Here is a 19,147-nt window from a genome sequence, read left to right as displayed (position 1 = left end):
GATTATGCTCACAATTGCACACAGACTATTGAAATGCACCCCAGCGCAAGGAAAGTGTAGGAGGATGCCCTTAAAGGGGGTGAGATATTGTACATTGATGGTTCGTCAACCATTGACCAAAGTGATGGGATAAGGAGAACTGGGGCAGCAGTAGTTAAAATGATGGAAGATTTGATGTATGTTCCAGTAAAATGCATGCAAATACCGCAGCATTATTCGGCTCAGCCAGTGGAATTGGTTGCTCTGATTTTGGCACTAAAGGAAAGTGTTGACAAAAGAGTTACTATATACTCTGACAACGCATATGTCACATCAATGGTGCACTCCGGGTTGATAAAATGGCAGAGAAGGGGGTTTAGAAGAGCTGATGGCACCCCAGTGCAACATGCCCTCTTGCTAGCAGAATTGATTGAAGTAATTACCGACCCCCAAGAGATAGCTTTGGATAAATGTCCAGCAGACACTAAAGGAAATGACTATATCTCGAAAGGTAATGAAACAGCAGACGCACATGCCAAGCATGCTGCATATTTTGGTGAATTATGGACCCCCCCAGAATCAGAGAGAGGGAGGGCGAGGTCAATGGTAAGACAGATGATGATGAAGGAAGGGTACACTCTTGTCCCTGCAACACAGATAATGGAATTGCAGGCAGCCACACCAATGGCAGAAAAGGAACTGTGGGTAAAGAGAGGATGGGCCTCATTACGACCCTGGCGGAAATCGCAAAACGATGGCGGAAATGCAATACCGCCATCGAATAGCGCTCGGTGCGATTATGACCCGTCACCGCAAAGTACGATGCCATTAGCGACACCGTAGTGAACGCCAACGCTAACTGCACCAAGTACGCGCGCGCGCGCCATGCCAAACCGTAATTACCACCATGGCGCAACGGTACGCGAATTCTGACCCTAGCGGACATGCACCTAACGCCATCAAGCACGGCGGAAAGTACCATTCCGCCATGGTGAGAAGTACGGCATCGCGAACCAACCGTAAACGGCCCCACTGAGTGCCTGTACACCGCTCCCTGGCCACATTGTACAACTCCCCGTAGGTGCAATGAAGTCACACAATGCAACCAGTGAAATGTACTAGTCATCCATGCCTGCCAACGAACAAATGAATCTCAAGAGGGGCCAATGGGAGCTGCAGGGCACAGATGGCACGAATACAGAAGCTATTCCAATGGACATGACCTCAGTCTCCCACCAAGAAACGCACGCAAACACAGGCACCTGTGACCAGCAATATTCCGAAAATCACATCATTCCACCAATCCACCTGGCTGACCGGCATCTGTTACACAAAAGCTAATCCCCCGCCCCTGAGCATGACATCATTAAAACAGTCATATTGGCAGCCCTTATCCCTGACCTCACTGGGCTTCGTAGGCAAACGCGCCCAGCACAGTACCACGCAACTATACTCCGAAGCTGGAACCCAATGCAGATCTCCTCACAATACATCGCTCCCCAAATAGGAATATGCCACATCACTTGCAAAGAAGAACGCTACACGGTCCATATCAGAATAGAAATTTAATGCACAACAAATTCACCAAGCCCATACAGCCATTAGGCCATGAACTCCAAAACACATTTCACCATTGTGGGCTGCATCCGCAATAAATGACCAGCTACTTCTTGTGTGACGCCCTGTTCCTTCATGGTACACAGGGGCTACATTCTCGTACGAAAAGGCAACATGGAAGCGCCTAGAACCGCAGGGCCGTCTCAATAGGGAGGCACTAGTCCAGCTGAAAGGCCGAAATGTTGCTCCTAGCCACTAGTACTGCGTAAGGGCATGTGGCCCATTGGCGATCGTCCCATAAAATCGTAATGCTGCTCCACTGATTAACACGAAGCAGCAGGTGTCGGGAGTAAAATCCATCTGCAGGAGTGGCATACAGATGGCAGTGGCAAAAGGGGAGGAGATACCTGTCAACCAAATGAAATGAAAAAGAATAGTATGGCCATCAGAAATACATTTGAATTACTCACTTCAATGATCACACCAAATCCACAGCCATATGCATGCTAGCCCACTCCAAAGGATCATCACCACCCAAAAACCACTTGCGAATCATAACTATCTATATCGAGGTGAAAACACCATCACAAACGAGTGTACCTGTGCATGCGTCTGTTAAAACAGAATCCATCAGATGGGATTGGTAACGTGCATAGACACAAGTGTCTGAAGGCGCGTCGAGACAGGGAGGGCTCAACAAGGCCAGATAGACGATGGTCCCACTATGGCAGCCCTGCATCACATAGCGCAGGGGAGGCGGACAGATTCCAAGAAGCCCTGTACATGGCAAACTCTGTATCAAATCATCTGTCCATGCATCCATTCATCATTCCCTCATCCCGTAATGAAAACGCCTGTTTCCATACTCACATAACATGTGAAATTTCCATTGAGTCTGTGCGTTATGCAGCCTGCAAAATCCACTGTGCCCCAGCCCGTAATTCCAGTGTTGTGAAGTAACATGTATTTGGGAACTTCCGGCCTCATTGTCCACTTCGCTATTGCGCATCCCAAACTATTCATATCAATCATTGCATCCTCGCCATGGCCCCTGTCCCGAGGACATTGAACAATAGAACGTTATATTTGCAGTCAGACCTGTGGGCATCTCCTCGCCGCTAGCTGAAAACCGAAAGCGCCGCCCTTCGAATTCCTCATTTGCAACATCACGTCGAAAAGGCATCTGTGGCCGCTTGAAATCACAAATTAATCCATCTAGTGCGGCTGTGTGTGAAAATGGCAACTGCCTTCACTCACAAATGGGACGCCCCGCCCGTCGTTGAACCTCGGTACAGTGATGCATGAGGGTCCACCGTTACTCGAGTACTACGTTCCACTGACCCTTCACAAGTCTGTTCGCGACTGCAAAGATAGTATGTGAAACAATGGGACCATAGCCGAATGAACAAATCAACCAATGTTACACTGCCATCGGGTACAAATACATGATCGTAATAGCAAAATGCCATTCGTCGAATTGCAGCGTTGTGTGCGGGACGTGCTCGCCCAAAGGGGAGAGCAGCTTGCACAGGTGGAATGAATCACCACAGGTGGAGGCCATACAGCCTGAAAACACATAAATTGCACACCCAGTCTCCTCCCACAACCACACCCACTCCGAAATGCTACCGGCAGGACTAGCTATGTTGGCCCTGGGGGACCTGATAGCACTGCAAGTACTCCAACTTCAAGAAGAAGACGAACACCAACTACAACCGGCCGCACGGAGGAGATGCAGGAGAAGGAGGAGGGCAAGGCAGGGCCAGCAAGGGCCGCCAGCACAGCCACTACCACCACGCAGGCAGCCCGCAATCCCACGCCTCCGAGCACATCCGTTCAACCTCACTGATGAGCAGATCCACACCCTCTACCGTTTGGACCGGGACACCATAACCGCCATTGTGGACATGACACAGGCTGACCTTGTCAGCATGATAGATAGCCCAACCGCCATCCCACCCCTACTGAAGGTGGTGTCTGTACTCCACTTCCTGGCCACAGGCACCTACCAGCACACAGTCGGACAGTTGCATGGCATTTCACAGCCACTGTTCACACGGACACTATTGCAAGTGCTCGATGCCCTCCTGCAGCACGCAGACGACTACATCTCTCTACCACGCTCGGAGCAGGAAATTACCAACACAAAAGTGGGATTCCATGCACTTGCCGGCATACCGGGTTGCATTGGTGCCATCGACTGCACCCATGTGGAATTGGTCGTCCCACATGCCATGGAGGCCCAGTACCGCAACCGAAAACAATTTCATTCTCTGAATGTACAAATGGTGTGTGACTCCAACAGGATCATTACACATTGTTGTGCCCGATTCCCTGGATCAACCCATGATTCTATGGTCTTGAGGAACTCTACAATACCACGCTACATGGAGCGACACGCAGGGAACAGATCCTGGCTACTCGGTGAGTCTCATTTCATGCATGATGATGTGGGGTATGTGATGCGGCAATGACCTGGCAGGAGGGGGGGGGGGGAGGGTGCGTACGTAGCAATGGCATTCCACATAATTCGTTTATCGTCCACATACAGGTGATGCCGGATATCCACTGAAGAGATGGCTCCTCACACCAGTCCGGAACCCACGGGACCAGCATGAGGAGGACTACAACCATGCCCACTCACGTACCCGTGTAGTCATAGAACAGGCATTCGGCCTACTGAAGACTCGTTTCCGATGCCTCAGCAGGTCTGGCGGGGCACTCCTGTACCGCCATGTGAAGGTTGCAAAGATGGTGATGGCATGTGTCATGCTACACAACATGTGCGTACGTAGAAATGTGCCCATGCCCCCTGACGCAGAACTGCAAGCACCTGAAGATGGCCATGATGAGGGTGGGGATGTGGCAGCACCTCAAGGAGTCTGCGAGGCACAGGAGGGCTGTGACATTCGTCAGCATCTCATAGATGCATGCTTCTAGCACTCACGCCTGGTGGCTGATACATGGACACGGGACTCGTGGCACTGTGTGTGTCTGGTACATGCACAATATGGACTGTACGCCTATAATGGCCTCGTACACAAAGATCAATGTCCACACATCTCATTGGTTGATCGTGCATTGTTTATGGCATATGTGATATCATGTTAAACACCCTATCGACCCGCCACCCAAGTGAGCCCAACACACCCCCTCCACCCTCCTACCTCCCCCCCGAACACCAGTGTCCAAAGATGCTCATTGTCAGTGGGCAGTCGCTATTGCAAGCCCCCTCTGCGGGTATCAGGGGCACCCCTGCCTGTGGAGCGCAGGTTCCTCCCAGATCTACGTTGGGGGCTGCCCTGGACGGAACTTGCAACGGATGATGTCTCTGCCTGCTCACGTCCATGCATGTCCCTAAGGGTTTGTGAGAGCTCAGTGAGCACACGGCGCACTGTGGCAAGTTCGGCACATACGTCTTTGGATGTCGCATGCAGTTCCCCCCTCAGGCTCTCGGTGCTTCTCTCCATTTGTACTCTCAGGCTCTCGGTGCTACTCTCCATTTGGACTCTCAGACTCTCGGTGCTACTCTCCATTTGTGCCCTTAGTGTCTCTGTACTTCTCTCCATTTCTGCCCTAAGTGTCTCAGTTGATGTTTCTATGTCTGCCTTAGTGCCCCCACATTCATCGGCATGGTCCTTGAGGAGCGTGGCCAGTTGCTCCTGTTGCACGATTAACTGGTCGAGGGACTGTTGCCTCTGCTGGGCCATGGCCATTTGCGGTGGTGTCACAGAGTGGCTGTTCGCCTCATGTTGCCCTGCCACAGGGCTTGTGGGGGATGGCCAGTCGTCGTCTTGTGGGTGCCCCTGCGTGGTATCCTCATGGTGTACGGGATGGAACAGACAGGGGGATTGGGACAGGTCATGGATGGATCTGACTTCGACATCCCCGTTTTCTGTGTCGGAGCATGCTGCCATTAATGCAGTGTCACCTATGGTGCTGCTGCCACCAGAAGCAGTGCCTACTGTGGCATCCATTGGGGGGACCTGTGGTGGTGGTGTTGTGGGCATGCTGGCTGCTGGGGTGCCTGTTGGAGTTCCCTCCTCTGTGCTGCCACTTGATTTGTGCTGCTGCCGTGTCTTGATGCGTGCAGCTGAGGTGGAGGGTCTTTGGCCGTTGGTCTTGGCCCTCTTTGCAGGTGTGCTGGTAGGGGTGTCCTGGAGCTTGTCGTTTGGATCGGACCCTGTGGTGGAGTAAAGGAGGGCGAGCGTTATTAATGGGTCTGTGGGAATTGGAATGGCAATGTATCACATGCATTGGGGTGGTACCTGAGGGTGATTTGGGTCGGGGCCTTGGAGGTGGTTTCATTTGTGTGTGGAGTGAGGGTGCAGTTGTTTGGCAGCCTGCAGTTAGAGTGTGCCTGCTGCACGTGTAGAGGGTGTTTTTAGGATTTTTAATTATTTATGTATTTGATGTGAGTTTTGAAGTGTGCTATCAGGCCTATGTATGTGGACGTTCTCCTGGACATGTGTTACTGTTGCACTATGTGGGCACGTGGTACTTCACATGATTGGACATTGTGGTTTTGGCATTGTTTTATTTGGGCCACCTACCTGATTCTTCGGATGTCTGCACTCCTTTCTCCGTCCCTCCGACTCCCTCTATGCTCTCCATTCCTATGGTGGAGGCACAGATTTCTTCCCAGGGGGTCAACTTGATGGGTGATTCCGATCCTCCCCCGGTGGCTGTGGCAATGTTGCGGTTGGCAGAAAGTATGCTACGGACGCGTATCCGCAGGTCGTCCCATCGCTTTCTGCATTGCTGTGGGTTGCGGGGTGCGGTCCCCACCGCACTTACCCGCTGTGCCACCAGGGCCCATATGGCCTTCTTGTTCGCAAGTGCCGTCCTGGTCATTTGCGTGGAGAAGACGACGGCAGCATTCTCCTGGAGGGTCTCTGTGAGCACGGTGAGTTCCTCACGGGAGAAGTGGACCTGCCGCTTGCGGTCGCACGCTTTCTTCGCTACTTTTCCCATTTTTCTTGGTTTCACTAGGGTGGATGACGGGTTGGGATGTGTCTCAGGGTAGTATTTTTAATGGTTGTGTGGATTTTGTGGTTTTATAGGTGTACGGCGTGATGTTTCCCGTTCCGGGACCATGCTTTTACTTCCGTTTCCGTATATTTACGGTCACCGTACTTTCCGGTTGGCGCTCACTGCGGTGTCCGCTAAGATGGGTGGCGGTATGGCACCTAGGGCGCCATACGGTGGCGGTGTGGGCCGTTTTGGGGTCATTTCCGCCATCGCGGACTTTGCACTTCCGCCATGGCGTGGTGCTCGTGCCCGATGGGTCGGAATGAGCCGCACTTTGCTCCATCGTGCAATGGCGGAAACGCTATTTACGCTGTGGCGGTCCGGTCAGTCACTTTCCGCCAGGGTCGTAATGAGGGCCGATGTACGATGTCCCCAACAGACATGCTGTGGCATCAAAATAATACTGGAAAAGTGGTCATGCCATTGGCACTGTTGAACACCGCCCTGGCCCAGCTTCATCATCCAGCACATAAAGGAATGGAAGTGATTGCAGCACGAATTAGGGAGGCTTGGTTCTGCCCCGAGTTAAATTCTCATGTTACTAATTTCATCAGCAACTGCCTCACATGTCAACAGTTTACGGCCGGTCACACGCTGCAAGTGATAAGAGGTACTATACCCCGGCCCGAAGGACCCTTCCTGCACCTTCATATTGACTACGTTGATATGATCAATGTATGTCAAGGACATAGGTACATGATTGTAGTGGTATGTCCATTCTCCAGGTGGATCAAGACCGGACCCTGCTCACACGCAGATGCATTTAGAGCAGCTAAATTTATAGTGAGAGAGGTCTTCCCCAGGTGGGGTGTTTGCAAAGTGCTGCGGTCAGACAATGGCCCACACTTTGCTAATGAAATGTTTGCGCACATCACATCTCTACTGGGTATTAAACATAAATTTGCATGTGCATACCGTCCGCAGGCCAATGGTATCTGTGAACCTCTGAATGGCCTATTGAAAGAGGAAATTGCAAAAATTCAGCAGACAACCAAAAAGAGCTGGTTGTACTGCCTTCCGCTGGCTCTATTCGAACTTAGGAATAGGCCAGGATCTGATCACCACCTCACTCCCCACGAGGTGGTGACAGGACGTCAAATGCACCTTCCTTTAACGCCAACATCAAGAGCCTTTACTGACCATGATAACACTACAACTGTGTTTGGTGACGAAATGTATCAATATGTGTCTTCCTTGATTACTAGTGCCGCCTTTGTATCTCAACAGCTCGAGCGCACGCGGGGCGGGTCGAAGAGTTCTCAAAAAGAAGACACCAACGAGGAACAAGAGAAGGAAGGACTATGCACTATTGCGGAGGGCGATCATGTGCTCCTCCGCAACTTCAATAGAAATTGGAACAGCCCACGCTTTACCGGGCCCCACTTGGTGGAGGAAGTGGCTCCCAGAGCAGTGAAGCTGCACGATAAGCGTGCCTGGAATCACCTATACGACGTGAAGCCCTACAAACATAAGACCCACCCTAGCATTGACGACAGGGCCATTGCAAGACCAACAACATCAACAACGTCGGCTACAGAGAAGGATACAGCAACCACCGCTGAGGACAATTGTGTCACTGCCCCTGACCACTCCCCAGTCACAAACACTGCCATAGACTTTGGACACTTGCCCATAGCCCACCCATGGTCACAAGATCACAAAGTATACAAACCTCTGCCCAACCCAGCCCCAGTCCCCCCTCCAAGGCCACCACCGATTGAAGGATATTGTACAACAAACTTGGATTTTACACACACACATATAAAACATTTGTATGTTTTTCTCTATTTTCTCTCGCACATGCAGGTACTGCATATCATTGTATTGTTTAGAAAGTGAAGTAACTAACAGTGTGCTCTGCCCACGAGTAGATACTGCCCGCAGATGATAACACCGCTGAGGCCCTATCACACCAATTTGTATATCATATAAGAAGGCCTAAGTACCTAAAAAGAAGAAGGGTACGCGTATATTACACCGCACTTGTTTTAGCCATAGAACAATCATTTCCTCATCTTCAAGAGCACTTGCTGGCTCTAAGAGATAGGTCACTAAGATTAGCGTGGGAACAGCTCTTCACCTGGGCACTGAACGATTACTTAAAAGGGAGAGCTTAACTAACAAATACTAACAATAATAACGAGCACATTAAGGATTTTCAGGCGGGCACCTTTAACGTCGCAAGAATAAGCTGCCGGACTGCAGCGAGGTAAGAGCAAAATGCCAGTGAGAATAGCTCTTGTAATAAAATTGATAGGAATGTTGGTCATCATTGGTCTGTTGGCTGCCTCTGTATGGCAGAAAAGCTATGCTACCAATTTTGTAGCTGCACCCAGAACTAACATACCCCCTCCCACGGCTGCAACAGGTATGATATCAGGTGGTACTAGCAACCCTAAAGGTAAGGGACGTAGAGTTAAACGCAGCACATATACTGACAATAAAGGTATCGATAATTACATAACAGATTCAGCACACGTCTCAAACAACATGTGGTACCAGCACATGACCTAAATTGGTAAGCAGACAACGGAGGACAACTGCTATGTGTGCTCATTGATCCCATACGCCATGAGCGCATCAAGAACATTTGTTGCCACTGAAATACAGGAAAAAACAGTGCAATGTATAACATATCTGGCCCTATTCCAAATGAGGGGACGATTCTAAGGAACGGGGGTGAGAATGCAGTGGAAAACACGGGACACATACCCATACGAAAATAATTTCCTCAAGACATACTTGCACTACCATAAAAGCAGCTTACATGCTGAAGCATTCAGATACATGACGGATGGCTCAGATAAAGGAGAAACGAAGAAAGTAACGCTAGAATACCTGCCGTGTGATTGGTATGCCACTGAAATTCCTGGTGTACAGGGATGCTGGGAGAGGCCACTGATAACAATAACTGGGAAAATATACATGAACAATGAATGGGAAATAGGAGTGGTTGGGAGAAACATGATAACAAGAGAAATTATTACCACCATACAGGAGGACAACGACAGATGTTGGATAACGTGGGGTAAATATGTACCCCTGCTGACGTGGATGGAGAAGGATGAAGACCCAATAAGCATACTACCACTGACTGCGCCCAAACTATGCTACCAACACAAAGGAAATGTGGATGTGGGAAACAACACCAACTGTGGAAGTGTATTAGAACTACCAGAGGGGGGTGCTGGAACGGCAGTTATAATGGACCACTATTGGGCCTGCAGGGATAAGGCATACCACACCTTGCCTCCGTTATGGAATGGAATATGTACCATGGTACACATCAATGTACCATCACTGGTAGTGCCTCAAAAACATGTTAACATGGCCAATTTCCTCAAGATGGACGAAGGGAACAAGAGGAGGAAAAGGTCTGTACAATCACAAGAAGGAGAGAAAAATAACAACGATAACATTCTACCAAGAATGAAAAGACAAGGAGAACCCCTGACAGGAAACTACCTGTGGGGAAGATCGGAAACAGCATTCACCTCCATCCCACCAGAACACAGATTATTCAGCAGGGCTGCAATGTTCTTCTCGTCAATAATACACCCAAGACTACAAGCATATGCAAACGCAAAATGGCTTCAGATCGCCCAGTGTGAACTGATGATGACGATTAATTCGACAGTAAATGGATTCAACACCATAAAAGAAGAGCTACGAGCGGTAAGAATGGTAGCACTACAAAACAGATATGTGCTGGATCTTCTCACAGCTATGGAAGGAGGAGTTTGTGCGAAAATTGGACAATCATGCTGCACATTTTCCCCTGCTAACGATGCAGATAATTGAACACTTACTGAAGCAGTATCACAACTGGCCCAGATGCACTCCAAAATGATGGAAGAAAGCAAAGGGGTAAAGAAGGATACTAGTTGGTTTTCATTCATATGGTCATGGATGCCATCATGGCTGTCAGATGGACTGAAGATTATAGTTGGATGCATAATATTAGCTGCAGCGGTGTTGATTGTAATAAGGTTCTGGAAAGCCAGGAAAGCACGCACTGCAGACGAAATGATAGAAATGGTCGCATGCACCCCTTGATGCCAACTGATGATGACCAGCACACCGGCGTGATAATAAAAGAAAGAGAGAGACTGCGTAAACAGATCCTTAACAACCACTTGAATCCGCCATCTGTAAAATTGGAGAACCCGAGAAACTCGAGGAGCTATGTTGGAAGATGGGTATACTGCAAACCAGGCGGCAAATGTGTTTATATGTACTGGTCATTCGAAGATCATGTTAACCACTATGGACATTTGGCTGGAATAACTAAAGTATGGAGAGTAAGAGGAGATAAAGAAAAAGATATGTTTGTGGCCGACAAGTCGACCAGAGGGAGGACTGAAGTGGGAGAATGGGAAAACAAGCTCCCCCGAATCTCATCACGACCATGGCCTAGAGAATCACTGCCTAGGCACCACCCACGGGAGGAGTTTGTCTATCTACCAGATGACAAAATATCCTGGTTCAGGAACATAAGGGTATACCCACCAGCCTGTCCGGCTCAGGCCGACACCTGCTGCATGGATGAACTCGACTGAGACAACAGCCACAAGTATCCACATCGTTAGAGATGCCATAACGACCTAGCCAACTGCCAAGAACACACGTGCCACCATGCACCCTGGTCACTCACACACCAACCTACACGAAGAACATATCCAGTGCTATGACGTAGGTGACTGACACACCCACTGACGTGCATCGTTGTTATTTTTCACATAGGCCTTTTTATAGTAATGCAGAAACGCAAGACGCTTGAAGAACTCATATATACGCTTGCTGACGCTTCTCCCACCACTCGCCCTGTGACGACACCATCATGTATACCTAACACTGCTTGTGACGCCATGTCAACCCGCGATCTCCGTACAATGGATTATGTATCGCCACCCATGAACTAGGCCCGAGTAGGCCGCAAGCAAGAGCCCCACCATGAAAATCCTCTCAGAGCAAGAGTACAAGTGCTGATCATGCAGAACGAGCCCCAGCGAGAGCTCATAGCCAAGGCCACTATGTTGCAACTCGCATGCTACCAGCCCGGCGCCAAAGTTACACCTGTAAAAAAAGCCAAGCCCACAGAAACGGAATACAAATCTAATGTGCAGAATTCTGCTCCAGCTACCGTCTCTCCACACGTGACCAAGCCGATCTGACAAGGTGCCAGACCCACGAGACAGAAAGTCGCCTGGGTCCCACGTCTGGGACACAGGTTGCAACAGCGAAGCAGCAAGATGGACACCTACGACGATGGGAACGGCACGCTCACAAGTCTATGAGCAGACATGTACGTTGTCTGCATAAACACAAAAGTTGCACATTGTTGCTAATGACAGGTACACCGCGAGCTGGGAACGACGATGGTCCCAGGCTTGGGGGCTCGCGGGAGGACCAATCAGAACGCATGGGGGCTCATCACTGAAGCCACTAATATTAGCCAATCACCAGGGGTCCCCTTGTAGCGATTTTCAAGTATCTAATAATAGGGACAGCCCAAGTATACCACCTGACTCATCCACTAATATCCTTCTCCATATGTATCCTATACTAACCCTACCACTCGGGGAACCAATCCGGAGTGGCAATAGGTTTTTTGCTAACTTTCCCAGATGACACAGGTAGCGCGTCATACTGCTGTAAAAAGGGCCTGCGAGCCCCACTAAGAGTGAGAGTCTAGACGGACGCGTACAATCCAAGACCCATCCCTGCCGTTGTTATAATAAACAGCAGAACCACCTTGCTCCTTGTGTGTGTCTCATACTCCTTTTGGGAAACACGGGAGGAGTTGGTGCCTCCAAGCCAGGAGGTCCGCGGACGGCTCTGTATATATATACATTAATCAAACACACCAATATGCAATAATAACTGTCTATAATAAGACTAACAAAAACAGACCCCTGTGAAGAGAATACAGAAGATACAGAAAGTACATGATGCAAACATGCTGGGTAATGCTGAAGAGGTGAAAGGGATGAAACCGCAAACAATGTGTTGCTGAATGTCGTGTTGAAAAAAGGTACAAATGGGTGGCAATGAAGTCACTAGGCTCCCAAAAGGAAACCAAGGCTGCTTAGGCGTTTCAGAAGTACTTTGCTCAGTTCTTGGAAGTTTGGCAGCATCAAACCAGGCTTGCGGATGCTGTCTTTGCAGGTTGAACCAGGTTCGGATGTGGTTCTTGAGCAAGAGGCAAACTGTCATCGAGTCACCTTGAAGCAGTTGCTTTTTGCGGTTTTAGACAGCATTCGAGTAGTGCAGTCCAGAGTGCTCGCCACAGCCGAGCCTGTTTGAAACATTGGTAACCACTTGATTGGGTCAATGATTGATGTGATACTTCCAGTGGTCCTATTAGAGGTTCAAGCAATTAAAGTGGTGCTTCTGATGGTCTTATGCGATTTTAGAAGCTGTGATTCGAAGTCATCCACACCAGAGATCTGATTATTTTGTTAACCAGGTAGCATGCTTTCCTTGGCATGATGCAGCATCAGGCCAGTTTGATAAATGCAGCAACAGTAGTTCGAAGAATGTTTGAAGAAGTGCCAAAATAAGCTATGTGCATCCTGGTGTTTTGAACGCATTTAAATGCAGTCACTATTTGGTTTGAAGTTTAGGAACGCATGACACCCGCTTATTTTCATCTTCTGGTGATGATAATCCCAATCTAGGGACTCAGGAACATGATTGGTACTTGTTATCTTCAATCCGACTAGGGGAAGTTAGCTGGTATCTGCAGGAGTGTTTGAGATATTTATGCAGCAACAATCCATACAGGGAATTCCTTCCCTCCCCAATCGAAAGCGCCACACCAATATTCCTTTTATGTTTTATGTTCAATCTAGCTCTGTCTGGGTCTCATATAGTACCATGTAGATCCCTCACCCCTGTGCCATAGATAAGACAAAAATCAGGCCAGTGTGTTGAAAGAATATACCTGTATTCAAGAATAGGACAATTAATATGTGTACTCATCACAAAATACGCCACTTTCTCCGTAGTACCAGAACACAACTTCAATAGCATAAACTCACATTTTGGGAAAAGACATTAAGAAAAGATCTGAAATTGCACCACATGTGCGTTTTTACTTTTGGGGTCTCATGTCAATAAAACACAGGCCAAACAAATAGCTCAAACCTTCAATCATACACAAAAATCCCTTAATGCGAACAATGATGCAGTACCTTAGAACATGACAAGATCATAAGCTTGGCACTTTACATGAAATATTTGGTAGGAAATTAACTTCTCCCACCCCCCCAGGTGCTTTAGAGTAGGGCAAATTCCATAACTACACTTGCAAAGTACCAGGGAGTAAGGGAGTAACTGAGGCATGGTAAGAATCCCTGAACGAACACAATATTATAAATGCATGCGCACATGTAAGTAAGGACCATTTTTGTAGTTAAGGTGTAGTTAAGGTAGAAACATTCGGCCTGCATCGCTGGCCAAAAACACAGATCCAACAAAATATCCTGAACAGGCCGAAGTGCTGATGATAGGGAGACCCATGCTGCTAGCTCCCATAGAAACTTTCCTTTGTTCTGTACTATGTTGCTAATATGTGTTATCCCAAGAAGGAATATTCCCTGCACGACCGTGAGACAGTAGCAGGCGCCTCATAATGCACGTTTATCACAGCCAGGCTAAAAGCAGACCTCCAACCCCGCCCGCCCAATCTGTGTTATGACACCCACAATTGGCCCAGTCCAAGACCCCTGTATTCCATGAAAGTATGTGACCTCAGACCACCAACTATAAACCCTGTGGTCTTAAAAGATCTTAAAGACCTCGACCATTCCACCCTATTTCATGATGGCAAACTATGTAATATGAGGTACAGGGTGGAAGAAATTATAATCCAAAGCGAGGTGTGGAAGCCTTGGGTGTGGAGAGTGTGATACGGACTGAGTGAAGAATCTGTGGGTCAGTATTATCTTAAGCCTCCGCCTGTGCCAGTCCCAGAGTTTCCCAGGCGCACATCATAATGATAGAGTAGAATTGTTGTACATAGTAACTAATTGTGAACTCAACCTTGGTACCCTGGAGATGATGAGCTCAGCTGACACCACGTGATGGAAGATGGATGGATGGATCGGGCTTGGACTAATAGCAGCCTGGTATCCCCTATGGAGCAGGCCGCCCATGTATAAGGTCCCACCAACCAGCAGGTTTTCTCTGGCATGATCCTTCATTTTTCTGACCCCAACGTGATCCACCCCGGTACCTGCAGAGGTGTTCAGTTAACCTCTCCAAAGGGGCCGCACCCACCTACAGCAACTAATCCCAAAAAACGCATATTTCCCAGTGGCCTACAAGAGCCATCTTTGCAGAATTCCTGCTTGCTCTTCAGAGCAGGGCGTGGCTGCGAGGAGAAGCGAAGGCCAGTGTTGTTGCAACCCCATGACAGAGGAGTTTGGGAGAACACAAACATGTGAGTATAGCCTTGCAAGGGATAACAAGTAGTGGATAGATGTATGGGAGAGTGTCAACGGTGTGAACATGCAGATATTGAAATTGTAGGTGTGGCATGTGTGTGGATTGTTTGTTTTTTGGTATTATTACTTTTTTGAGGAGACTATTAAGGAAAGGAAAATGGAATGGCAGGGAGCCTCGCCGAGTGAGGGTAGAAGGTGGCTCGACTCATACTGTATAACAGAGAAATATAAAATATATAGGAGCCCTTCATTATTAGAGGGCTCAGGAATAAACGTTGTTGTAATTTTACTTTGTTGTTTTAGCTTGTTTTATTGGTGTTTTTATTGTGCAGGGTGGAGGCCCAGGAGGGACATTATGTTATGTGTGGTATATTTGAGTGTGTGCAGTGTGTGAGCAACAGTGTGAAGAGAAAGAGGGGGGTATGTTTTGATTTTTTTGACAGAGGGAGGGAGTGAAAATTGGTTGTGTTTTTTGATAATATTGTAACACTGTGTACAGCGCGTTAGTACAAGAGTAAGGGCAGTGAAGGTGCAACCACCCCCAACATTGGAGGAGAAACAATGATAGAGTATATGTATAAGGCCCTGCCGCTTTATTAAGACAAAATTGAGATGTAGCATAAGCAGTGAGCAAGGCTTCAACAAAAAGGGTATGCTTGAACATATGCCAATTTCTCGAAACCACCAGGTATAAGGGAAAACAAATACACAGACAGAAGGAAATATTGGACTCTTGGAAGATTTTTGAAGACACAGAAGAGTGCAAGGGAGAGGACAGACTGGGTGGTAGCAAAGATGAGTGCCCAGGAAGAGAGGGCAGCGCAGCGACAGGACACAGAGGGATATACCCACTGGCGTCTCGCCCTGCGCTAGGCTAAACCAACCAGATCCTATGTGTCCAACGCAGCAACAGCTCCACCGCCCCATATGTGTCCCCTCCAGGTGGTCCAGGACATGCCAATGTCAATAAAAGAGATTTAGACAGGTAGAACAGGCACCAGATAGATGGAAAGCAGGGGATTTCCTATTCAGGGTGGATAATACACACATAAAAAAAACATGCATTTGGAAAAGGAGAGTGAAGGAAGTGAGTGGGCTGACAGCTTGGGATATGGCAATGCTGACTGCTGCAGTACATTCAATAAGTTTGAGGATGACTAGGTTGAGGAAACAGAACAGGCAACCAATTGAACTCCTAGGGTAGAACGTTTATGGGATGGGAGGTTAAGGACTAGGTTTGGTCGGATGGCGGTGGCCAGAAAACAGGGAAGTGGACAAAAGGGCATAGGGACCAAATCATGGCTGCAAATGTCTCTCAGACATAAGTGGACCGGCAGGCCACACTATGTGCCATGGCACAGATGGACGAAAACTATCTTATAAAAGCAGTAACAGCCCTTACGGTAGGCGCAGGCAAATTGATTTCTGTATTTTAAAAACAAATAGCAGGAGTGCCCCTAGCAGTAGGAGACATAAAAAGCCTATTGGTAGCTACTATGGGGGATCATGCTGCTGATGTATGGGTGTAAGGGGGTACTGGGGAGTAACCCTGTGAAACAATGCACATGACAGTGTTTCTTTTAATAAGATTCAACCAAAAATATTAGAGGTGCTGCAGGGACGATTTCCTGACACACCTGACTTAGAATCTATCATGCAATGCACTATGGGTGATGACGAATGCACCACTCAATTTATTCTTAACGATCAAGTGATGTGGAGAGCAGAGACGGGTAATGCATGGGACCAATCCATACCCTTCTTCTATTTTATTGTTGAACAGGGCCTGACAAGGAAGTGCAGAAAGCACTAGACAAAATTGTGGGTGTTGAGGCGAAGGGATGGCCTGAAATACAGAGCATAATAATACACCATTGTAGATGAATAAAGGAACACAAAAGGGAAACAACTCAGAGGCTACAAGCACAGGAAGTAAAACTAGTACAAAACAAGTTAGCTAAAGTAGTTGTGGAGATGTCAGTGTCAATGCCAGCACAGACGGAAGTGGCAGGGTACACCCCTAAATTCATGAATGCCAGAATAGCCGCAGTGTGGTGAGAAGAATGACAAGGACAGTGGGACAAGAACACACACTACCCAGGCCTGCAGTGGAAACAAGGGAAACAGCGAGGAAGAGATGGGTTCCGAGGAACAAGTGGAGGGGGATTTGGAGGAATGGGACACCTGGGAGGAGGAATGGGGAAAGGTTGGAACTGTGGACATGGGGACACTTATGAAGAGAGTGTAGAAGCAGACAAGGTATGGGTCACAGTTATGGTCAACAAAATTATGGTATGTCCCCTCAAGGGGCATCTCAGGGGCCAACTCCCATGATAAACCTCCATACCCTATGAAATTCACCAGGCATACATGCAGGTGCCCCCGCAGATACCAGGCCCTCCCACACAGCAATTATCACAGCAGACGATGCAAAAATACATGCCTCACAACCACTTCCAGCAGACAGGAAACATACACCCATTTAACAGAATGCCTAGTGGCACAGTAGCCCTATTCCAGGGCACAAAGGTGGTGGGGAGAAACGCATTCTCATTTCCGGGGACACATAGGTACCCTGACTAGGACAGCCCACAGAGAGAACTTACGTGTTTGTTTGTGTTGATGACCCTGAACCCAGAAGAGGAACACTCGTTGGGGCAGGGATAAGAAACAAGCAATTGATTATTATGGTTGATTCAGGCACTGAGAAATTATGCATCAATGAAGGGGACTTCCCATTATATGGAAAACTCTCCACATGCAGGGATTCTTTGCGGCTGTTTCCACGGTTCCATACACTAAAGATTTCTATGTAGAGGTGGCGGGGGGGAGGTAGTACGTGCTCCCCTACTATATTCTGAGAGTTTTCCTATCAACTTGCTCACCAGGGATCTGCTCAGCAAGTTGAACATGACGATCTCATTAACTGATCAAGGCATTGTCTGTGCCATGCCAGGGATGTGCGCAATGAGAGCGATGGTCATAATACACATCATGGCATATGAGCTACAAGTGTCAGGAATACCCATTGAACCAGACATGTTCATATACGGCATAACAGTGCTCGTAAAAGCAGTGCCACAAATTGCCAAAGCCTGCTGGAGAGTGCCAACTGATTTCATTTTCCGCCCTGTGGTGTCCCCAGAATTGGTAGCAGGTACAATACTGTCCCTAGACTTACAAGGGTTGCTAGAATCTGCAAAAAGAGTGGTCATCCTCGTAACAGACAGACAAGGGTGCCAATGGCGTACTGTGTTGTGCATCGACCCCACTGTACCCCTCAAGGAAGTAACAGATGCCAAACCTTTCGATGACAATGACGGGGAGATAATACTAGAAATGTGCATCCCCTTCCAGATAATGGTGCGGTACAGAAGAGTGCAGTGCCCCCTAATAGATGTGGTTGCACTACTTCCCTTCACCAAGGCTGACTTAGAGTATGTACCAGCACACTTGTGGAAAACCAACCCTCATGACGTAGTGCTACTAACGGAACTGATCCCCAAACAGATTACACTAAACATTGGAGCAGTATTACCCCAAGTAAAAAACAGTATCCATTATCAAGAGAGGCAGAAGAGGGAATAAAACACACAATACAGGCCCTGCTTCACCAAGGGATAATAGTGGAAGTACCTTGATGCTTTTCTCAAGTGTATAATTTGTATTTGTATTTATTTTATTTGGAAAGCGCTCCTGGCCCTGGGGCATCTGGGCGCATATATTACAAAACATGGTGTTACGCAAAAATATACAGTCATTTTACATAGGTTCACAACATTAAGTCAGGCAATACACAGTACTGAATAAGGCAGGTGCAGTAAAAACAAGTAGCAGAAAATAGCAGTGCCACAAAAGGAACACAGTAAGATTACAATACAGGAGGGAGCTAGAAGGGGGAGTTGTGGCTAGGAAGAAGCCCCCTAGTAATTCCTGTCAGGAAAAGCTGAACTTATGGGTGCTGCCCTGCAACATCGAGTTCCTGGAGCCATCGTTTCGAGTTACTCTTAAATAATTGAAAGGAAGGTTCGGATCTGGGGGAGGAAGGAAGCGTGTTCTAGAGTTTGGCCGCTAGAATAGGGAAACTGGAGCCACTAGACTTTTGGAGCTTAAATCTCGGGATAGTCATG

Source organism: Ambystoma mexicanum, chromosome 5p (genome assembly GCF_040938575.1).
Source record: "Ambystoma mexicanum isolate Mex_15411 chromosome 5p, UKY_AmexF1_1, whole genome shotgun sequence".
Taxonomy (NCBI): domain Eukaryota; kingdom Metazoa; phylum Chordata; class Amphibia; order Caudata; family Ambystomatidae; genus Ambystoma; species Ambystoma mexicanum.
The sequence above is the reverse complement of the archived record's forward strand: the minus strand, read 5'-3'. Positions refer to the sequence as shown.